The 25,545-nt window shown below is 33.5% G+C and overlaps 1 pseudogene; it reads right to left on the bottom strand.

Moving 5' to 3' along the window:
- Positions 1-23,472: 23,472 nt before the first annotated feature.
- On the bottom strand, positions 23,473-23,739 carry LOC112862463 (ATP synthase F(0) complex subunit f, mitochondrial pseudogene; annotated as a pseudogene).
- Between the last annotated feature and the right edge of the window lie 1,806 nt (positions 23,740-25,545).

The raw sequence follows: 25,545 nt of genomic DNA on the forward strand, positions 1-25,545 counted from the left end.
GGCTATAAAAAATGAAAATCACCATCAATCCGAATCAGACCTTTGTCCCAAAAATAAAAGAATAAGAATTCACAATCCAGAATGACCAAATGAATGAGATCAGCAAAGATTCACATGCTGGAAATACCAAATACTGATTATAAAGTAAATATATGAAATATGTATTAAAAAGCAAAAGGTAGGTATTAAAATATGTGAAGAAATAAAAGGTGTAAAAATAAGCAAGCCGGTCCAAAAATATATTGAAGGGGTCACCCAGAATTTTAAAAAAAAAGTAATAATTGAAAAAATATAAAAGAGAATATTTAAACAGTGGAAGGTGTTTTTAATGAGTTGGAGGCATGTGTAATGATTATCTAAAGTGCTGTAAAGAGGCAGGCAGTGCTGGATACGGACATGCAGCAAGGGTACTCATCACATACAGTGAGTGTAGTGGTCCCTGAAAAGAAATGGGGAGGAGGGGGAGGCAAGCATAAGAGACAGGAAAAAAAGTGGCAGTTCTGACATATACCTTATGACAGTAATGAAAATAATGAGAGATGATAGCTAAAAATTTGCCAAACTCAATGGAAGCTACTCAAATTCAGTAAATGCAATCCAAAGAAAATTAAATTTAAAAAGATGTAATGAGACCAGTCTTACTCACAGTGTAGTATATACCAAATACAACCTAAGCATTTCAAAACTGAGAGTTTTCCTTCTTTTTTTTTTAAATAAAACAAAACAAAGGCAAAAACAAAACAAAATCTTATGAATAGACTGTTTTTTGACTATCACTTCACCTCTCAGCAACAGGGAGAATATGAGAAAGAAAATAATTCAAACATTTCAAAGAATGCAAAAGTATAAAAAAAATGGGAAAAATGTAATGAAGAAACCGTTTACATAAAATGACTACAATCAATCCACGCATATCCACATTTAATAAGTGGAAGTTAAACTACCCAATCAAAAGACAAAGATTGTCAGACTATTTCTCTAAAAGCTCATAAAATGAAGTTATATGTTATGTACTGCAGGCACACCTAAAATATAAGAACATTGAATGTTTGGCTAAGTAGCTTGTAATTTGATTTTGATAAACTTCCTCCAAGAGAAAAAAAAAAAAACATCCTTAAACAGATAGCTTATGTAAATCACTAGATTTGGCAAATCAGTCATGCATTAGGAATATATTGGAAATGTATCATGTGCTAAGAATTATATTATCTTTCTTGGGTAATTTGGGGAAGAATTAGGAAAATAAGCTCTGGCTATATAAAAAAAAATCATCTATTAAGAATAAAGTCATATTTTCTCTGTATGTGTATCTATAGTGTCCAGACAAGATGAAAAACAAGGCTGGCTCACTTAAGTGAATTGCTTTATAGGGGCAGACAGGGGAGTAATCATTTAAAATATCTGGGAATTAGTCTGATGGAGCAAAGAGAATCTGCTTTGAAAGTTTTTGCTATCAGATATAAACTAACAGAAATGTATGACATAGATATATACTATAGGGAGAATAACAGCTAGTCAAAGATGTCCATATCTTAATACCCAGAGCCTGTGAATATGTTAGGTTACAGGACAAAGTAGAATTAAGGTTGCATTTTGAATTAAGTTTGCTAATCAGCTTAATTTAAGATAGGAAGTTTATCCTGGAATACTTGAATGGGCTTAATATAATTACAAGTGTCTTTAAAAGTGAAAGAGGGAAGCAGAGGAGTCAGATAAGCAAATGTAACAAAGGAAGCAGGTTTACAGTGATGCATTTGCAAAGAATTTGACCCACCCTTGCTAACTCTGATAATAGAGGAAGGGTGATTTTAACCAAAGATTTCAAGCACCCATTAGAATCTGGAAAAAGCAAGGAAACAGATTCTCCCTGGGAACTGCTAGAAAAATATGCATCCCTACCAATACCTTGATTTTAACCCAGTGAAATTCAGACTTCTGACCTCCAAAACAGTAAAATAACACAGTTGTGTTGCTTTAAGCTGCTATGTTGGTAACTTGTTACAATAGTAATAAAGTGAATACAGTTCCTAAAAAAAAAATCAGATGTTCTATAACTATTACTTGTACTCTAGCATCAGAAAGGTTTAGGGGCGCCTGGGTGGCTCAGTCATTTAAGTGTCTGACTTTGGCTCAGGTCATGATCTTCCAGTCTGTGAGTTTGAGCACTGCATCAGGCTCTGTGTTGACAGCTCAGCCCGGAGCCTGCTTTGAATTTTGTGTGTGTGTCTCTCTCTGCCCCTCCCCTGCTCATGCTCTGTCTCTCTTCCTCTCTCAAAAATAAATACAATTTAATTTTTTTTTAAATAAAAAGAAGGAAAGGTTTAACAAGACCTAAGTCATTAAAGTCAATCAAACCATATTAAAGCACGGCTATGTATTTAACATTTTGCAGTGGCAATACAAATTAAGTATAGTCAGTTAAAATCTGTTTAAAGGATTGGAGGAAAGAGAACATGTATGTATTAAAATATTAAAGCACACAGCTGTTAACGTAGAGTCAAATATGGCCCAAAGCAATGAGAGAAGATAGAGTGGTAAACTCTAACCTGGAAGAGTCTGGATGTACATATGAGAGTGGGACAGCAATAACCATCTCTAAGCCAGAAGGAGCACCTGTACAGGGGAGACCCAGAGGGAAAGGAGCCACAGCCTACCAATTTAAGAATCTCTCTTACACATACCTTCCCACAGTCTATACCTAGATGACCTCCATCTTTCTTATTCCCTGTCCCCCACTCCCATTTTTTTTTTCTTCCCAGATCCTATGGTTTTGCTTAACACTTTCCCACTCTGCATGCCATACCTTTTCAGCTCTTTTCAAGTTAGGTTATAAATTCTTTCCAAATGCAGCTCAATGATACTTTTTACATGTACCTCTCTCTTGTATGACCGTTTTGCCTTTTTGTCATAGGGCTCAAAACAGTTTGTTTACTTTCTTAACATACCCTTCTTCTCCCAGTATAGGTTCCTCAGTGGGGTTCCCCACAGAATGATTTCTAGGCAACCATTCTTTGCATTTCAGAGGAGTAGTATGTAGCTGATAGCAGGCATTACAAACAAGTAGGGAGTGAAGTAAGCATGTGATTTTTTTAATACCAACATATCAAATTTTCAAAAATTTATAAATCTCAAGGAATATGTTCAAACTTCAAAGACAGGCAATAGCTTACTAAATTTTTTCTCTTATTTTGATCAGGTAAATCTTTTGTCATGTATTCATAAAAGATAGAACAAGTCTCTGAAATAAAATTTGAATTAGGCGCGCCTGGGTGGCTCAGTCGGTTGAGTGTCCCACTTCGGCTCAGGTCATGATCTCACAGCTCGTGGCTTCGAGCCCCGAATTAGGCTCTATGCTAACAGGGGAGCCTGGAGCCTGCTTCACATTCTGTGCCTCCCTCTCTCTCTGCCCCAGCCCACTCGCATTCTGTCTCAAAAATAAATAAACATTAAAAAATTTTTTTAATAAAATTTGGATTGTTTTCTGTCACTCAAATTATTTTCTGCTACTTAAGATCAAAGCTAAATGATCTTGTTTTTTAAGCTGAAAGAAAAATAAATGAGTCCTTAATAACCATAATAAATACCTAGAACCCTAAATAGGTCAAAAATATTATTTTTAAGAAAAAGTGAGCAATTGAGATAACAATGATTATAGAAATGATTCCATATCCCAATGAGTTTAATTTCATTTCCTATTGCTTTCTCTTCCTGCAAATAATAGCATAAGTGAATAAAGCATACTTTGTTCAAAAAAATATCATTTTATATAAGTTATAAAGGGGATAGGCAGAAGTATCATTTGGCAGATTTGAATCACATTTCAGTAAGGACTGAATCTGTTGGAAATAGGTTTTGGGGTGAAAATTACAATAATGTATTTATTTAAATTCTTGTAAGTACTACAGAAAAATGAGCAAAGTTATCATGAGACACTTAAAACAAAAACAAAAACAAACCTTTGGACATTTCAAGGAAATAGTGAAAAACCATAATGTTTGAAAAACATGACTGTCCCAAGAGCTACATTAAGCCAAGCCGAGAAAGAAGAAAGAAAGAAAGAAAGAAAGAAAGAAAGAAAGAAAGAAAGAAAGAAAAAAAAAGTAACCCAAACATACTTAAGGATTTTTTTTCTTCCCTCCAGAGAATTGTATGGAAAAAAAAAAAAAAAGCATGCACACATACACATATATATTGATTCAGTAATATTTGCTTGAACTGTTCCTCTATTTCCTGTTGTATTTCTTTTGCAGTCACATTTTTCCTGTCATAATGTTTCCAGAGAACAAAGAATAGGAAATTATATGCTTGAGGAAATGTTAAATGTAAAAGCAACATAAGTTTTTCCTGCCTAAGATAAATTTCTCAACAAAACTTAAATTTTCTACAGAACAAAATAGAAAAAGAAAAGTGAACAGTCTGTGGTTTCCATGTGTTTTTAAAGTTAAAGAACAAGTTACAACGGCTACATGAGTAAACATTTCAGTGAATTAGATTCCCCATTCACTGTGAATAGAATCTGGCTCTTCGATTAAAAATAATATTCTTCATCTTAATTATGATAGAACTTAGCAAGGCTAGATGTTAAATGCATTTGAATTCCATTTCTTCATCACCAACCAGCAGATACCAACCATACCTCCATCATCAATTGGAGCATCATAGTAAAAAAAAAAAAAAAAAAAGATCATTTTATGCTTCTTTTCCTACCATGATCAATAAGAGTTTATTTTAAATGAAGGTTTATTTATCTCCTAAAATAAGACAATTTTTTTTTTTAGATGGCAAGGATGTGGCAATTTAGGTGGATTAAGTGATTAGCTATAACTTGGTTTGCCCTCCTTTTAGAAGAGGCTGAATATATTCTATCTGTATAGAATAGAGGAAGAAAGAAAGGAAGAGTAAAGGATAGAGGAGGAAGAGTAAAATGGATTCTTGATTATTGGAAAGAGACTAACTACCTCTTCAAGTGTTTTATTTGCTTCCTGGGCATAAAACCAGACCTCTTGTCCCACTCTGCTTTTTTAGTTTAATGTCACCTGTTTGATTTGTAGCCAATGGAATGTGAAAAGATAGAAGGTTCACTTTCAGAACACTTCCATGATTTAAGTCAATAAAATCTAGGAAAAACAAAAATAAAAACCTGGGAGCTACGTATTGAAATGAGCCATGCCACAAAGTGGAACAAGCCTTAATTCTAAACAAGCACTTGGAAAAGAACTACTTCCTGATACAAAGTGTGCTACTCCACTGAGATGTGGATTTTTAATCTTTAACAGCAGCTTGTAATTACACTAACTAATGCAAAGATATCCTATAGTAGATCACACTTTTAGGAGTAACTACTTTCTGATAAACAGTTGTCTGGATAAAGATAAAAGATAAATGAAAATGGATGAGTTATTTAATAGGCATGGGCTGTAAAACTAAACTTGATATGTATTTCAACCCTACCGACTACTATTTATGATCATTAGTTATTTAAACTTAAGGATAAGCATCTTTTAATTGTTAATTGTGGTATCTTCTTTTGGGAAGTGTTTTGCAGATGGAAAAAACATTTGTAAATTTTCTAGCCCTGTCAATACCAAGAGTGCTCAAATGCTGGTTCCAAATATAAAAGATGCAGTCACTCTTCATAAATAGCTGTTTCAATTTCCTTCTACAGATTTGATTTATAGTAAATCACAGGAAGATATTTACTGTATGGATGAGAAACTTGAACAAATATATTAACATTTATGATTGTGTTTTGCTATCATATATTATATATCTTTGATTTCATGGCTTTAGTCCCTTGGATACTTTTTTTTTTTCTTTTCGTTTTCTCTTTTCTTCAAAGAGATCCCCTGTAGGACAACCTCTTGACATTGTAACACTGTGGTTTAATATCCAGAATAACTCCCAGGGAAGGAAAAGTCCTCATAGTTTAAGGCTATAATTTGAACAACACATATATTTTTTAAACTACATTGGAAAACTGCATCTTATGCTTGGTTTTGGGACTCAACATCTGAAAAGATGCAAATGAACATTTGAAAACTTGACTAAGTGAATGCCTATTAAGACTTTTGAACTAGGGGTACCTGGGTGGTTCAGTTGGTTGAGCATCCAACTCTTGATTTCAGCTGAGGTCATGATCCCAGGCGTTGGGCTCCACATTGAGCCTGGAGCCTGCTTAAGATTCTCTCTCTCTCTCTCTCTCTCTCTGTCTCCCTTCCTCCCTCCCTCTGCTCTTCTCCCCTGCTCATGCCCGTATCTCTCTGAAATGAAAAAAAAAAAGTGCTTAAAAAAAGACTTTTGAACTAAAATAAAAAGTTTCTGTCATACATGTGTTTTGGGAAAAGTGTCTCTGGTAAGTAAATAAGTATTTGAAATAATCAAATAGTTGGTATAAATAAATAATTTAGCTTAGAAGTGGCACAGTTAAATGAGATTTCAACTGCAGGGAGATAATAATCTCAATACTAATTACGTTATATATAATGTATCTTACTTTAGAATGCTTACTTTAGAATATTGATGTCTCCCCTCCCTTACAAAAAAAACAAAGACTGAAAATTCCTAATGGGAATTAAATATGCTTATTTTTCCAACAAGTTAGAGGTGAAATAAAAGACCGTAGTTTTAATTTTTAAATATAGATCTAGTTGTAGTATACAAAGGGGTCTTGTCTGAAAACAAGTTTTTCTGATTTGGAAAAGAGATACCAGTTTGTATACTACAGAGATGAAGGGAAGTAATTTTCATGTAACAGAGACTTGTACATAGCATGCTCTTTTGCTGCCTCCAACTGAAGCCTGTAGACTCAAGGAAGAGTCCTCCAGGAAAACACAATAGGTAAGTAGATGGAAAGTTTGGATTTATTGAGAAAAGTCCATGTAAGATTATATTCCTATTTAAAATTCTTGCCCCTTACAGTAGTTTTGTTTTTAATGTACACTTATTTATTTAATTAATTAATTAACTAATTATTTATGTATTTTGCGAAAGAGCACAAACAGGAGAGGGGAAGAAAGAGAGAAGGAGAAAGAGAATCCCAAGGTTCACAGTGCTCAAACCCACCAACTGTGAGCTCATGATCTGAGGAGAAATCAAGATTGGATTGCTCAACTTACTGAGCCACTGGGTGCCCTGCTCCTTATCGTAGTTCTATTATCAATTCAAACATCTTTTTTTAGCTGCTCTGCACATTTTTGAAAAACAAAAATAAGCTCTCTGTGGATTTTTCTGAATTTATTTTCAAACATTGGAAAAGCAGCATGATTACTTGGTAATATACTGTGACCTGCAAAGCTGCCTTGTGGCCATTTTCTCAGATTCTGCCATCATCTTTCTCTGAGTAAATATTTTCCTCCTTATATATAGCTAAACAATTCAAAACTGTATAAAGTAATCCAGTACAACAGTTAATATTATTGTATTCCTTTTGTTCAGAGGTTAATATATTATTTTGTTCATTTATTGAATACATACATATAGAGCACTAGAAATTCACCACCTACTGTTCCAAGCCCTGAAAATGTGATGAATAAGTTAGATCTGATGTTAGTAGGGTAAAGTGGTCAGTTAATTCTTACCAATGAACAGAAGTAAGTGATTTTCAAGAGTAATAACAGTGTTCTGAATGAAGCAAAAAAGGATTATAGGAGAGTGACTTGGGGAAGGGAGGGTTTCCTTAAATGGCAGGGTAGTGAAGGAGTCTTGGAAAAAGATATATTTTAATTAGATCTGAATGGAAAAAGCAGCTAGACATATAAACTTCCTTATACAGATTACATTTTGCACAGGAAAATACAGTTTAAGAACTAAGATGAAGAGAATTTGGGGAAATTATGGAAGAGAAAAAGGAAAGAGCCTGGAGCATTGGCAACTAGGCACATTCACAGCTTTGACGGAGGTCTGAGGTAGAAGGCTGGTCAAGTGTAAAGTAAAGACTCTGGGCAAGGAATTGGATACTCATTGAATCCCTTTGAAATGCATCCTGACAGTCCTTTATGGGCCAGAGGTGCAGCAGGGAAACTTGTTAGGTTCTTCTAATTATAGAAGTTTAGGGAAGAAGAAAGAGAATAGTGGACTAAAGGAGTCGCACAAGTGTTGGGGGAAAGGATCATCCTTTGGAGACATGATCAATAGTATTGCGATTAATTTAGATGAGGAGAAATCAGGGAAATGCAATTATTAAGGATGACTGCTAGGTTTTGGAGATAAAAATATTTATACATCTTTATAAATATGATATTAGGAAGGCTGAAGAAAATTATTGTAGGGAGGCAGGAAGGCATCAATATTTTCAAACTGGAGATGTTAAGTTTGAGATGTTTTATATGAAATCTAAGTGAAGATTAAATTTGCTATACTAAGTAATATATCTGCATTAATCTAGAGCTCTAGCACAGGTAAGAAGTGAGGATATAAAATGCAGTATGTAGATGGAATTGTCTCAGAGACCTGAATAAGTTCACTTGAAGAGAAACTGAAAATAGAATGTTGAGGGAAGCTATAGAAGAGGAAAAAAAAGAAGAGCTGACGATTGAGACCCAGAATGTCCTTTAGAGAAAGAAGGTCCAGCAATGGATCTGAGAAGGAGGATACTTTTGAAAAGATTATTTAGCATATTTCAGATCCTTAGACTATATTGCATCAATGCACCTATAACTTATTAAATGGTATTATGATAATTATATGAAAGAGAAACATTTCTAGACTGAAGGAAATCTGAATTAATCATTCTTTCTGAGTCTCTCTCATTCCCTCTCCCCTCCTCTTCTCTCCCTCTCTTTCCTATCATTCTCTCATGACCTTAAGAGTAGAATTGAATGAATTTAATTATAGTTACTGATTGAATTAATAACAATTAAAATGTGGGGCACCTGGGTGGCTCAGTTGTTAAGCATTTGACTTCAGCTCAGGTCATAATCTTACAGTTCATGATTTCAAGCCTGCTTCAGGTGAGCTCATGCCCCGCTTTGGGTGAACTTGAGCCCCGCTTTGGTAAAACACGAGCCCCAGTGAGCCCCGCTTCTCTTTCTCTCTCCCTCTCTTTCTCTCTGCCCCACAGTCATTTGTGCCCTCTCTTAAAAAAATTAATAATGGGGGCGCCTGGGTGGTGCAGTCGGTTAAGCGTCCGACTTCAGCCAGGTCACGATCTCGCGGTCCGTGAGTTCGAGCCCCGCGTCAGGCTCTGGGCTGATGGCTCAGAGCCTGGAGCCTGTTTCCGATTCTGTGTCTCCCTCTCTCTCTGCCCCTCCCCCGTTCATACTCTGTCTCTCTCTGTCCCAAAAATAAATAAACGTTGAAAAAAAAATTAAAAAAAAATTAATAATGAAAATTTTCCTTAATGTTCGTTCATGGGAAATATTATTTATTTTCTTTAATTCATTTTTACCTTTAAAAAAGCTCTAAAAATTCTAAGAGTAAGTTGTGTCTTGAATTGCTCTTCACTTTCAAAAGACAATGTTTAGGGGTATGTGTGTGTGAGAGAGAGAGAGGGAGAGAGAAAGGGAGGGAAGGAGAAAGAGAGGGAGGAAGAGAGAGAAAGAGTGAGAGACATATGCTAGTTATATAAATGCTACTTAACCTTTATGTATCTCCCTTTCTGTAAAAGAAAGAACATGATAGCATGTGCCTTTATAAAGTCATTGTCAAGATTAAATGTGTTAAAAAAAAGATTAAATGTGTTAATATATTTGTGTTCTTAAGAAGAATATCTGGCAGTTGGAATAATCAATATTAACTATTTTATTATTATCATCATCATTATATTTTATTGCTGTTGTTCCTACTCTACATAGAGTAAAAATTTATTAGATAATCAGTATATGTTTGATACATGTTAAGTGTAATACATTTTCTTTTTTTTTCATTTAATACATATTCTTGAGGAAGTCAATCATGTAAGATAGAGTAATTAACAAAAACATTTTTTAAATTTTATTTATTTATTTATTTACAGAAAAAGAGAGAGCACTGGGAAGGAGTAGAGAGAGAGGGAGAGGGAGAATCTCAAGCAGGTTATGTGCTATCAGCACAGAGCCCAACATGGGGCTCGAACCCACAAACTGTGAGATCATGACCTGAGCCAAAATCAAGAGTTGGACACTTAACCAACTGAGCTACCTAGGCACCCTAACAAAAGCTATTTCGAATTTCATTAAATTTAAATGAATATTTTATGAATTATATAGTTCATATATGCACACCACTTTTAACTAATTTATTTAACTCATATTAAAAATATTAGTCTCAAAGGTTTATCAGTAAATGTCCTAAGTAGTTGAACTTCCAGAAATGCAAATTAGACAGACTAATGCTGGGAGATATTCTATACTAGGGCTACCTTTCTTGTATTTTCTGACACATTATTTTGACAAAATCTCACTGGTGTGCCCTGGAATGATGGGTCCTTGGTTGATGAGCTCCTCTCATGTCGGGGCTACTTCATACATGCTGAATGATGCATGGTTCTCAATTCTCTTGTTTTCCATTTTTCTAGGAATTCTTTTGCTTCCTTTATGACACTTCCTCCTTCTGCATTCCCCACTTCTCCACAAAATGCCCTTGTATATTTATAGTTTATATATTCTAAAGCCAACTCTGCCAGGAAAGTTAAAATTTTCTAATGATTAATAGAAGAGATTATTTTGCCAAAGACCAAATGGGCCAATAAGGAGAACAAATGAGGTTACTTTTATCATTTGTAGAAGCTTCTCAGAATTAATTTGACACGTGATTAAGGATTCAGAGAAGTCTATATTTTACCGAAGCATAAGGATAAAAGTCATATAATGTTAATGCTAACTGATCAACTGGAAATGCGAAACAAGGTGGATTGGGTTAACTCTAGGTAGTGAAGTTCTTTCACAAAGAAGCGTTTTCATTGTTTGAATAACCAACACGGTCAAATTAATTGCACAGAGTTTTCTACTTCAATGATTTGATTAAGCTTACATTGACAGTCCCCTTTCACAAAATGCTGTGGCCATTACTTTTAAGTGTTGACAGTATTACTTAATTTTGTCTGATAGACATAATGGCAGTACCATCTTTCTTTACTGGCTATCATTTCATTTAAAATTGCATCTCTTCTTATACTTTTTAATAAGGACTTCACTCAAATAATGGTATTTTTAAAAATTCATATGGGTGGATGAAATATATGATTATTAAGAATAGGCACTGATCATTCGATAACTACACGATAAAATCTGAGGTTATTTAAGGTAGGTAACTGTAGAGTCCTCTGTCCAGATTAAAGCTCTTTATTTAAAACGATGTCAGCTCTTAGTAAAGCCTCCATGGAATATGAATAATCAATAGTGATTTTGAAAACTTTTTTTTTTTACAATAGGGTGTCACAATTTCGCTAATATTAGAAGGCATAACACAAAATATTGAACTAATGACTTGTCCAAAATGTCTAAGCCCTTAAAAAGAATGTTGTTTTAGTGACAAATGCAAAAGACAAAAGAGCTTATGATATAGAGAGAAATGGAGTAAAAGTGAGTAGTTAAGCAAATACAATCAAAGAGAAAAACAAACTAAAAATAGACTTAAAACATCTTAATAGAAAATGATGAAAATACATGCAAAGACTTGGAAAGTAAGCTTGAGAATATTAAGATCGGCTGTAACTAAATGACAAAACAAGTTTTACCACTGTTTCTGCCTTTGAAACAAGTATTATTTGAGATGGTCAGGTATGTCTTATTCAATTCCTTAAACAAGGGTTGAACTAGCATGTCTTTAAAATCCAAAAAAACCTTGAAATGATATGAACATTACATTTATGTCATATTTTAAATATATTATATATCATAACTATGTAATATTCATATAAACTGTGTACAATATGGAAACCCAGGCCAAAGTGTTAAATAAATATTTTTGAATGAGTAAATACATTGTTGTATTCATCACTTCCATCCCTGTTTCATAGAAGGTAGTATCCTGGTAAGAGCAGGGAAGATCAATTTTGCCTCTTTTCTATGCCAGTGCCAATGACAGTTTCTTTACTGTCACCTGCAGATATTTATCAACAGAACTTGGATTGCATGCTGAGTTGCTGACCAAAATAAGGGTGGTAAAAGGATGTGCTTAACTCCGACATTTTCTCAACAAGGACATGATATTAACCTCCCACTCAATAAAATAGTTCCACCCAATTTCCCGGAATGAGTTCTTAATTTAATTGGTCATTTGAAGTGCACTTGTGTATAAAGAGACTATAGCCTTATATGAAAGGAGGAAACCACTTACAGATGAAAATTTTTAATGTCAAACAGAAATGGAAGAAGAATATTGATGGAACTAGAGAAGGTTAAGAAGAAAATATTACCTAAAATAAAGATGGGTGAAATTCATAGGAAACACCAAATGTACAGAATTTAATGATACATTTTTAATTATATGCTTAAAAGAAGAGGACCAGCATATTTAAATATGTAAGAAGTTAAATATTTGGAAGAACTCCTGGGGAAGAAAATTGCAAAGAACTAGAAAAAATTTTGAAAGAATGGTTAGAGCTTCTTGTCAGAAAATAAATCACCCTGGGGCACCCTGGATAGCTTAGTTGGTTAAGCATCCAACTTTAGCTCAGGTCATGTTCTCATGGTTTGTGGGTTTGAGTCCCACATCAGGGCCCTGTACTGACAGCTCAGAGCCTGGAGACTGCTTCCGATTCTGTCTCTCCCTCTCTCTGCCCCTCCCCTGCTCACAGTCTGCCCCTCTCTCTTTCAAAAATAAGTAAACATTAAATTTTTTTTTAAAAAATTAGAAAATAAATTATTCCAAAATGATATAATGCAACTGTATCATCTATATTCTTAGAAAAAAGCAAAACTAAATATTCAATCAGGAAAGTCTAGATCAATAGCAACACTGGCAGCACTAGGATTCATTTTATACATTGTATCAATAAGTATTCTTCCTACACTGAATTCTAATCTATAGGTTGAGGTCCTGGGTATCAGAGAAAAATTCTTACTTCAAGATTTAAGAATTGATTTGAAACCCATACTTTCCTTGTTACCATCTTGTATGAACTCATATTCTGATATCACATATTTATATTTTAACATTTTCATATTGCAGATTGCATTTTTTAACTTTTTTGCATGTTTTTAAGCTTTTTAAATGTTTGTTTATTTTTGAGAGACAGAGAGAGACAGAGTTCGAGTGGGGGAGGAGCAGAGAGAGAGAGAGAGGGAGACAAACAGTCTGAAGCAGGCTCCAGGCTCTGAGCTGTCAGCACAGAGCTTGACACTGGGCTCAACCCAAGAACTGTGAGATCATGACCTGAGCCAAGGTCGGTCACTTAACCAACTGAGCCACTCACATGCCCTGCAGATTGCATTTTAATATAAAACTTAAAGTTTTGCTTCCTTGAACTTACATTCCTCGAATTATGAGTGAAATTAACTTATGCTGAAAACAACCGTATGTAAACAAACTTTATTCTGTGTGTGTGCCTGTTAATAATCTGAGATAAACCATGAAAATTTAAAGGAAGTCTCTTTTATCTGCTTATTTCTTAAATAATTATGTATGAAAATAATAGTCTATCTTCTCAAGTCTATTCAATGTTTTCTTTAAAGAAATATACTAATTTAAAGTTCTTAAAATTTAACTGAGCCAGTACCTAAAACTTATCTATAAAGCTCAAGTACTGCATGGGTCAGGATGATAAACAGTGAATTTTAAAAATAAACTACCTAGAATAAAAATTTTCAAAATGAAAATGACTTTGTCCAAGAGGCTTTTATTTTTTCCAGGAGCACAACTTTCTAAATCAAGTCATATAATTTTTTGAAAGTCCAACTTCACACTAAAACTCTTTATTTTCATTGCACTGTTTTCTATTAAGAAAAAAGAATAAGGGTTTTACCCTGACAAGTAGTTTTGCTGACAACCTTATTCCTATTGGCTACAGCTACTCTAGGAATGTTCAGATTTTCAGACCTGACTACACAGCACACATGTCCTTCCCTCCTTGTTTCTACATAGCTTTCCACATAAATACATAGCTCCTGATGATTTGACAGGCTCTTCTTATCCAGAATTGATATGCAATGATGCAGAAGGAATGCCAGGAGAGCCATAGCCTCTGTTTTTCATAGAACACCCCGTTTTTCTGTTTGCCTAATATTGCCACAACATAGAGTATTTTCTATAAAAACAAGACAGATACTTTGAATGTGTCTTAATTAATTTTAGTGATCTGTACCAAGTAACTATTTTCTATTTTTTCTGTTTAATACATATTGGCTGAATGACTTACCTTTGTAAGTGAGGAAGAATCAGTAAGTATTCAAGATTGTAAAATATGTATCAGCATTTAAAATTATTATATACATGTTTCACATGTATATTATATAGTATCATGTATATTATATCATATATATTAGTGTATACATAATATAATTATGTATATTATACTATATTATATTATACTTTACAGTGCTAAAGTGTAAAATGCTTTTCTATTTTTAAACATAAGAGAAAGTTGTCCAAGTCTATGCTGTGGAGGGAATCAGCCCTGAGTTTGACTACATCAAAGATAATATGGATAAATGAATTCTGAATAATGGTACAGTTTTAACTTGTTTGAACTTTTACCTTCTAAAATGGCATAGAATAAAATAATAAAATGACTAACAAGGCATACCTCTTAGATTGTGATTTTTTTTTTTTTTTTGGTTGGCACAAATTAATTTCATCTGTCTGTAAACAAGGTCCTTAATAGTTTTGGCATTTTTTAAAATGTGGATTAAATCAGATGAGTTAGACTATATCCTAGATGTAACAAAGTGCAGGGAAGGAAATGGAAAAATCAGCAACAAGATTTGTTTTTGAATGTATACATTATCCATAAGGCCCAAACAATAGAAGCAAACACTAGAATGTCCCTAAAGTAGTGCCATTTGAAAGAAACCTTTAATAGGTCAGTTAAAACCCATCTCACAATAGCAACAGTTCATTTTATATGCATATGAAAAAAAAAATTCATCACAAAACAGCCAAGTCTACAATAATGCAACTTCATATAAAATCTGAAACTACAAATAAAAATTGGTCCTATTAAGAACAAACTAGACACACTCCAGATGGTTATGTTGGGATACCTAATGTCCATAATGGCTGCCTTTTACAATTTTACTAAAGAATAGAGCTGGTGTGCAAATTAAAAAAAAACAAAAAAAAAAAAAAAAACAAAAAAACAAAACAGGAACAAAAATCTGAGCTATTGCAACGATGGCATGTCCCTGGGCTTTCATTCTGTATGGTTACTGTAAGGTTGTGGGAGGAAGTGCCTTTGCTCTTGTTTTACAATTGCACTCCTCATAGAACCTACAGAAAAAAGGTCTGTCTCTACTCAAATTCAACAACAAAACTAAAAACAAGCTACTGCAGCTTTCAATAGCTCCTCAACAAAAGAGATATTACTTGGCTAAATAAGCCAGGCGCTGTCTAAAAGAAGGAAGCAAACCAAATACCTATATGCAAAGGGAAAGGGTGAGTAAGGAGGAATGAAGGAAAGACGCATGCACTTTTTCCTCTCAACCATGCGCTGCAGAAGGAGGACTAAATGAGCTGTAAAACAAGAATTGTAATAACAGATTTAAAATATCCACATTTCTGGGAGGAGTAGATGATAGAAGAATCTTAAAGTTTTTACAATCTCTAATATAGTTGACAATGAAATTATATTATTGGTGAAAATTAAATCCATTAAAAAATAATTATTATAGTCTAACATCTTTGTTATTCAAAATGGAGGCCTATAAGCTAACTGCATTAACATCACCTTCGAGGTTCTTAAAATACAAAACCTCAGGAACACTGACTCAGAATCTGTTTTTTAACAGCATTCCTGAGCGATTGACATATATGCTGAAGGTTTGGAAAAGGTGGTTAAAATATGCTTGAAATTGATAAAGCAGTTGGAAACATTGTTACACATTTTTTGCCATAAAACACATGTTCTTACTCAAGATAGCAAATGTTTACACTTCGTAATAGCCATATGAGCACTTTTTGGCCTTGTGAAAGGGCCAAAGGGTTGGTTTTCCCTTCTAATTAGAGCTTAAAAGCTCAAGAGGTTTTCTGTCTTCTTTCAGAGATGCTATAGGATGAGTAGAATAGAGGGACTAATTTCTCAGTAGTGTTCTCTTGTTACCAACATTCAAAGAATACTCTTGAAGAGGGTGAGTTGGATGAAATGTATTTGTGAGGTTTTCTTTTCCTTCTATCAGATTCCTATTTTGACTGCCTCCAATAACTACCTGTTTTTAAGGACTATTATATTTAGTTGTCTGTCTCCCTCTTCGAATCCTATTTTTTCTCAGACTTTTGGCAGTTCATGAAGTTTCAGTAATGAGGAGAAAGCCAAAGCGTAGCAAGCCTGAGTCAGGCAATTATAAAAGCTCCAAAGAACAAAACAATGATGCTGATGCAGACATGATTTTTTTTTTAATTTTTGGTGGCAAAAAGTCCTTTACAACTTTGTATTTTCCCAGTTGCACTTTGAAACCCATAATCTAGGTGCACAAGCAAGGGGACAGATGCTTCTTTGTCAATGCTGTTAAGTTCCAGGTGTTTTACCAGAATACTTAGTAGGCACAAAGATGGTTTTGTATAGGCTTATGACCTCATGAAAAGCATTTAAATTTATAATAACTTCTGTTTCAAAATATTATTTTAAATGTAGTAATTGATCAAGAATACAGGATTTTGCCTGAATGTGGTGCAACTCAAAACAGTATAATTAAAACCATCTCATTCATTTGGTGAAATTTATTGAGTACTTATTCTGTGAGTCATGGGGTTTCACACTGGGCACATTGTGCTGAATGAAGTAGATAGGGTCAGTGACCCTATCAATACCAATTGAAAACAAATAATTAAATACAATTCTTTGATAACACAAACTTGCAAATTGATCTGAATATGTTTCGCATAACTATGTAATAAGAAAACTGACCAGGAATTTCTTATTACTTTTACTGTTTAGGAACTACTTCTCTGAATAAGTGTTGTTTAAAAATAAGACCTTAAAATTAAGTAGTAGTCATTCTCATAAATGATGGGTGGAGAGTAATGACAGTTGTGGATATAACATATGGAAAGACTAAACTGGGAGTTTGACAAAAAGCTTTCAGTAGTAACTGTCAGAAAATTAGCAGAAAAGATATACAAAAAATGTGAAGAAATCAGATGAATGATTTCTAAATGTTGAGTACCTACTATTTCCTGAAACTGTATTAACACCTACATGTATATTTCTCATTTTAATTAAAACATCTTTTTTGTGCATTAATTTTTATACAAAAAATTAAAATCAAGTACACATTACCTTTTTAACTAAAGTCCTTTCTTGAATGGATTTAAAAACTTATTAAAAATCAGCTATAGGGGTGCCTGGGTGGTTAAGTCGGTTAAGTATCAGACTTTGGCTCAGGTCATGATCTCGTGGTTTGTGAGTTCGAGCCCCATGTCAGGGTCTGTGCAGACAGCTCAGAGCCTGGAATCTGCTTCAGATTCTGTGTCTCCCCTCTCTCTACCCCTCCCATGCTCATGCTCTGTCTCTCTCTGTCTCTCAATAATAAATAAACGTTAATTTAAAAAAAAAATCAGCTGTATTTATTTGAATATCAGGAGTTATGAATGACCCCTAAAATTTCAATTACATATTTTACATATCTATCTCATTTTCCATGTTTAATTAGATTTTAAAAGAGTAAAACTATTTTTGATCCTGATCATCATAATAATGCCTAATTCAGTCATTTAAATGCTCTATCACTGTGTTGAATATGATTCTCATTTCTGGCTAGCTGTCTCAAGCAAATAACAGAGTAGATTCTAGCAGTCACCAATACTGAAATACCATCTGAAATTACAATATGTAGAAATAGAAATATATATATGTATACCTACACCTTTTCCTAATCCTATATGTATACCTATCTATATCTCATTCTTTAGTCATGTCCTCTGTACTTTTTATATTTATCTTTCCAGAATTTTTTTATCCATGGACTTCAATGTTGTTACATATACATATATACTAAATTGGACTTTTTATGAAAATAAAATTTTTAATTTTATATTAAAAAATTTTTTTAATGTTTATTTTTGACAGAGAGAGACAGAGCATTAGTGGGGGAGGGGCAGAGAGAGAGGGAGACACAGAATCCAAGGCAGGCTCCAGGCTCAGAGCTGTCAGCACAGAGCCCGACAGGGGCTTGAACTCACAGACCGCGAGATCATGACCTGAGCCAAAGTCGGACGTTCAACCGACTGAGCCATCCAGGTGCCCCTTAAATTTTATATTTTTATTTTAACAGATTATTTGGAATATGCTTAATATAAATTATATAACATATAATTGTGCTGGTGAATCATAATTTCTTTAAATATTTTCCTTTACTAATTTCCTGAATTTTTAACATTCCAAATAATTCCGATACAAATTATCTTTTTGACAATAATTGAAATGGGGAAATGATTTGGGAGTATTTCAACAAGGTTAATACCTAGTGTGGAATTGCTGAATCAACAGATATTGACGAGTTTAATTGTGTTAGATATGACCACACCACCTTGGAAAGTGTTTAAATTTTCCTTCCTAACCTACAAAAATATTACTGAGTATTGCCAATGTTTACATTTTGTTAAATTGAGGTCATTGAAACATTATTTTAATTTATATTGCTTTGTTAATCTAAACAATACTATCTAGACCTTTTTTATTTATTTTTATTTTTTATTATTTATTTTTTTAATGTTTATTTTTGAGAGAGAGAGAGAAAGACAGAGCATGAGCAGGGCAGGGACAGAGGATAGGGGGAGACACAGAATCCAAAGTAGGCTCCAGGCTCTTAGCTGTCAGCACAGGGCCCGATGCAGGGCTCGAGCTCACGGGCTGCAAGATCAGGACCAGAGCCGAAGTCAGACGCTTAACCGACTGAGCCATCCAGGCCCCCCTACTATCTAGACCTTTTAATCATTATCCTAAAACTTCAAAATGACATTTTTTATGAGTTTTTATTCCATATAATACTATCTTCTCAGTATATAGCATAAATTAGGGAGTCTGAATTAAGTTTATAACTAATGATATTTAAGAAATGTAATCATGAACAGTAGCAATCATCCAAAGATTGGTAGAAATAAAATAAAATTTAAAGTTATTTTTCCAATTATATTTTTCAAAGAAATTCATGAAAAATAATGAACTTTATTTCATTCTCGATGAGTAGTAAATGACGATGATGATGATTCATAGTGATGCAATTAAAGATTCCTTGAGGATTTAAGATCTTTATTCCAGCTTGATCTTTGTAGGAAATACAAATGGTAAGACTCTTTCTCTTTTAATCTCCCTTGACCTGGACTATTTTTGTTTGTTGTTGTTTCTAGGAAAGTATCTCTTAAACTCAATCCAAATATTGTAGAAAGTCTCTGAAAGTTAAATGAAACCTTAAATCTATATTTTAGAAAAGACAGCACTGAATAAAGAAAGAGATGTTTTGTAAAATTAAAATGGTCATTTTATTAAATTAAATCCCCCTATGTTTTAAGGGAAAATATTACTTTTTAAAGACCAATTAAAATATGTATGAGCATTCTTCATAGAATTATCTGCATTTTATGCCAAGAAAGGGCCATGGACAAAGATGTATGTTTATCGTTTATGAAATTAAGGAACATTGAAGATAATAGATATATAGTAACATAACAGAAACAAGAACACAGAATTTAATGTGGCTATACAGAAATACATTGCAAATAGTAGAAGGAAGATTACATCATTTACCTTGTTTTTTTGAAGGTCAAGACAGAAGCTGAGATGTTTGAAAATGGATCCATATGATTTTAAGTGATAAACTGAATGAAGGTGGAAAAATTATCCACCAGGAGCAAAAAGAAGAATAAGTGTACAAACACCATCATGAACAAAGTCTAGAAAAATATTTTTTTTATTCTTTTTTAATCTTTATTTATTTTTGAGAGAGAGAGAGACAGAGAGAGAGAAAGAGTGTGAGCGGTGGTGGGGTAGAGAGAGAGGGGGCGACACAGGATCCAAAGCAGGTTGTAGGCTCTGAGCTGTCAACACAAAGCCAGATGCAGGGTTCAAACTCACAAACCTTGAGATCATGACCTGAGCCAAAGCTGGACACTTAATCGACTCAGCCACCCAAGCGCCCCCAAATTTTTTTTCAATTTAGATATAATTAATATATAATACTAGTTTCGGGTATACAACATAATAATTTAATATTGGTATATTTTGCAAAATGGTCACCACAATAAGTCTAATTAACATCTATCACCATAAATTGTTACCAAGGACATTTCCTTACAATCCCTATAGCAACCGTAATTTGTAACTGACTGTTAACCTTTCATGTATATCTTTTCTCAAAGTTTTTAAAAGAGTTATTTATTTATTTTGAGAGAGGCAAGGAGGGGCAGAGAGAAAGGGAGAGAGAGAATCCCAAGCAGGCTCTGTGCTGTCATTGCAGAGCCTGATGCAGGGCTCAATCCCACAAACTATGAGATAATGACCTGACAGGAAATCAAGAGTGGGCCATTTAACTAACCGAGCCACTCAGGCACCGCTATTTTTTTCTCGTATTTTTTTGCTATTTGTCCATGTGTGTCAGTCTTTTTCACTGCAGCCTGCTTTTTCTAGTACCTCTATTGTTATTACCACAATGCTGAGGATGCATTAGATGAATTCCAACCTTCGGATATGAGATTGCAGTAATTTACTTTATGGTTCATTTATATTCAAAAAGTAGTACTGAAAATGATGGCATCAAATGCTCAGTAACCTTGATGCTTCATGATTGATCTCAGAACACATATTCCATACCATTTCTTCACATGAAGAAACTTCAAAGTAATTTTATTTATATATTTATTTTTAATTCCATTTATTTATTTTATTTCTTTAAGGTTTTTTATTTTTTTATTTTTTTATTTATTTTATTTTTTTTTTGAAACAGAGAGAAGCAGAGAGAGGAGAGAGATAGCTCTGTCAGAGCAAAGCCTGATATGGGGCTTGAACTCATGAACTGTGAGATCATGACCTGAGGCGAAACCAAGAATCAGACACTTAGCCAACTGAGCCACCTAGGCACCCTACATCAAAGGAATTTTAAATCCAAAATAGATTCCCTTTGACATTTTATAAATATAAGTGAGAATGGAAAATTGATATAGATATTTTTGACTTTTGTATTAAAGAGGTAGTCTTTATAAAGGTGCTGCATTTAAATCTGTAAAATATGCTCTTCATGTGTTATAATCCAGAATGCTTTAGTCCTCTTCCATGATATATTATAGATAATTGTTTAACTTTAAAGTTTCTGTTGTTACCAAATTTATATCAAAGCTATAGATTACAACTTCAATAGGGACATATTAAAAAGTAAAAGCTAGTGATAGCTCTTCCAGAGAATTCTATGTCTTGAAACGGTTTGTATTTATTTATACAAATATACAATAAGTCACTTCAGTAATACAGATTTCCATGTATAGTTAGACGGTTTAATGATGTCCAGCTTTCAAATATACATAATACTAAACAGAAAAGTATGAAAATTATGGATCTTGTGGAAAATGGAATTGTATACATAATAATGTCCATTAATTTGGAACAATTTCATCATGTAAATTATTAAGGATTCAATTATATTATTTTAAATTGTTATACTTTTTATTATAATTTTAAATCTTTACTAAAAATGATTTAGAAATTGTATTATTCCCCTCTAAATGCCACATAAAACATAGATTATAAGTATTTATATTGCACATTAATTTTCAAACTGGAGGCTTTAGGTTCAACATGTATAGATTTTATTTGCTTTTTATTTTAGGTAATATTATAAGCAATATTTGAATGTTCATCTGGGTTACTATGAAAAATATTCATTTCATACAAAGGAAAAGGTTACAATTCAGGTAATCAACAAATGCTTTTCAAACTCTTTAGTGGCTGGTTTCAGTCTTACATCCAAAAGACAGTTGGAACTCATATTGGCAGGCTTTGTAGCATGGTGTTAAGAGCTTGTGATTTGGATTCAGATTGCTGAGAACTGAAGCCCAAAACACTCAAACTATAATCCTGGGCAATTTATTCACTCTCTCTGTATCTAGGTTTCTCCTTTACAGAGTAAGGACAGTAATAGTAGATACACTGGTGATATGCTTATCTTTTTTAATGATGTAGCGAATATTCAACAAGTTTTTATTGTTATCGTATTTATTTGGATTTTTTAATTTTCAATAATTTCTAATATATTATCAATAACTTGTCATTCAAAACTGAAACTTTCAGAGCACATTCTCATGAACTAGTATTTAGTGAGAAAACTCATTAATTATTTTAGAACATATAGTATTTTATCACACTGAGATTTACATTAACCTATCATTTTATATTTTTGTAAATTTTACTTGACCTTATTGATAGAAATTTTCTGGAAAAAAGAAAATTTATTTTTCCTTTGTCATAATTGTCTCATAAATTAAATTTAGTTGCTTCTTTAGTAAACATCTTTTTACTCAAAGACCATTTAACAAAAACTCTAAATAGCTATGAATTATTAAAGTAAAACCATCATTGAACCAGCATCCTGATCAAATCATTATGGCCAGTGTGGATATTTTTTCTCTAATTTTTTATAACTAGCAATAATTATCATCAAGAAGTTTAGACATTTTTATAAATGCTGACAGAAGTGCTCACTTAAAAAACGCATGGCTTCTGAGGATTTATGAGTACATGTGTACACCCAAAAGGTAGTTTGGTCTGAAATAGATGACACTCAACTACTTCCTGTTAGAAGTAAGAAAATGTGTTAATTGCATTTAATATAGTTTATTACACTGTAGTCAACACAGGCCATCTGTCCACACAGCTGCCTCTTGGTGGTTTCAGCAAAGTGAGTGTATGTATTTTAAGGGGAAGCACAATTGAAAAAAGCAAAACAGCCCACATTGATTGACTTGGTGTTACACGACTATGTGCTATTTTTTTTTTAATTTATACTGAGTAAATACGATGTTTACCAGATTTCCTCTTGGGGTAAGAAGTGACTTTGTTAACAGTGTGTCTTGATAAACTACTTTACTGAAACTAAATGTGAGGGTTTGTACTGACTAAAGACAAAAAAAAATTAAAACCCTTAAAATGCTTTGTTTAATATATATAAATAGAAATGTGGGTCTGGGATTAAGGAGAGGGTAGAGAGCATCGAGAGAGGGGCTAGAGAAGGATGAGACAATATGGCAAGGACCTGGAAATTGTGTTAGAGAAATGAGTTGGGGTCCTATTTTTTTCCCTGTGTACCAGTCATCTTTTTGTGAGTGTTAATTCTCAATTAGGATATGAAAGGATTCAAGGATGCCAAGCAAAGGTCAAGGTCACAAATGCAGAATGTGCCTCCGCACTGGCCCTCTTCAGTGGTATTTGTGTAGCTGCTCATGTTTGAGTTCTTTTTAAGAATGACAGTAGTTGAAAAGCCCATAAGATGCCAGCACCACAGAAATCCCAGCAAGGCCCCCTTTCTTCACATTGACATACTTGTCATAATACCTCTAGTAACCTCTTTGAAATGTTCCAGCAATGGCTTTCGGGGAAAAATTCCACATCAGTATCCAGCTTGACAGCTCTCCTAGTTTGAAATCCAGGAGCTTCTTCTCATTCACTGGTACAGATGACATCATTGTGGAGTCCTGGGTGTCCACTATGCCCACCTGAGGAGAACTCCAGTTGGGGTACTTTTAAGAGCAAGAATGATCACTATATAATTGGTTATTAGCATTTCTGTGATGTATTCCAGAAAAGTATTCCATTAAAATGGAATACATGGATAATAATGGAATAATGTATTCTATTACAAGTTTAGTAAAGTATACTAGTCACATGCAAGAATTGTCATAAATAAAAAAAATTGTCACAAATATTATGTTTTTGCTTGGTAAAGATCAAAGACAGTGCCGTATTGATAGTTGTGTTCAGGTAAGAATCAAAGGGAAAATCATTGAGTGATGGAGTCAAACCTAAACTGAACAAACTTAGGTGAAAAACTTCTAGAAGGATAAAGATAATCATGCAAACCTGTTACCCCCTTTAAGTTCACAGTTACCTTGAGATGAGGATGCAACCATCCCCAGGCAGATGAACCTTAACTAACTGAAAGTGAACTTAATATAATGTTACTATAATTGGCATAAGCTTAATTTATGAGGAAAAAGTGGCCTAAACAGGTTTCTCTGTTGTGTTGCTTTTTGAGGAATGATACTTGAAGATAAGCTCGTTAATTCCAGTCAGAATATATTCAGAATATATTGAGTGCTTTTCTGTGCCAGATGATTTTAAGTCACTATATATATCACAGTGAATAAAGGAAACAGAAATCCTTGCGCATGTTATGATTACACTCTAATGGAGAGAAGAGGCAAAGAAAAAAATAAACGAGTCAGATACACAGTATGTTAGTTGATAATAAATACTATGAAGTAAATAAAGCTGGCAAGGAATTATTAGGGAGAGGACATAATTTTTATTTGAGCAAAGACCAAAGGAAATGAAAGTACAAATCAGACAGAGACCTGTGTAAATAGTCCCAGACATAGGAAAAAAAAAAAAAAAAAGAGTACCAGACATAGGAATGTGTAAAAACCCAGATTCTCAATTTGACCTGGCTGTTCAAGAAAGAACAAGAAGATCTGGAATCACAGATTATAATAGTGTCTTAATGTCAATCTTCTCTTGATGGAAATATCACCAAAGTGAGTACTAGCTGAACTAATCAATATAGATTTATTTTATAAACAGAATTATTGAGTAATATTTCAAATTTTCTGTCTGACACATTTATAACCCCTAACCTATACAAGAGCATATACTACCCTGAAATGTTATTTTAGTATTACTCTTTTTATCCCTACTCCATAAGCAAAGTAACTAGGTATTATTTTGGATCCCTCTGTTATTTAATGCCATGGTTAGACATGGGATGACACAATATATGAAACATTTCTGGAGATCTTTATTCTCTTTTATCAGAATAAAACTGATAGGGTGTCAGAAGTACAAGAGAAAATAAACAGGATATATCTTATAAAATATATATGCATTCATTTCTTCATTTCAACGTATTTATTGAGAAACTGCTGTATGTAAGCAGTGTGTTAAGCATTGGAATTACCGTACTATAAACAGACATGATTTTATTCTTAAGATGGTGGTAGGAAATTCATGCAGCATGCAAATGATACACCAAGAGAATATGAAAAAAGACGTTTTATGGAAGCATGTAGTGGCAGGGACTCCTCTTGCCTTGGAGATCAGAGAAGGCCTCACAAAATAAGATACTAAAACTCTCACGGGATAGAAAGTATTATTTTGGTTAAAGATAAAGTGATCAAAGATACTAAATGATACTGACAATGGGAATATTTCCAGTTCTAACAATTGGTCACAGGATTGGGCAAAGGGGATATGATAGGAGGTACTTAGAGTCTGGG

This window comes from Puma concolor, chromosome B2, assembly GCF_028749965.1.
Source record: "Puma concolor isolate L17-30 chromosome B2, mPumCon1.1.hap2, whole genome shotgun sequence".
NCBI lineage: Eukaryota > Metazoa > Chordata > Mammalia > Carnivora > Felidae > Puma > Puma concolor.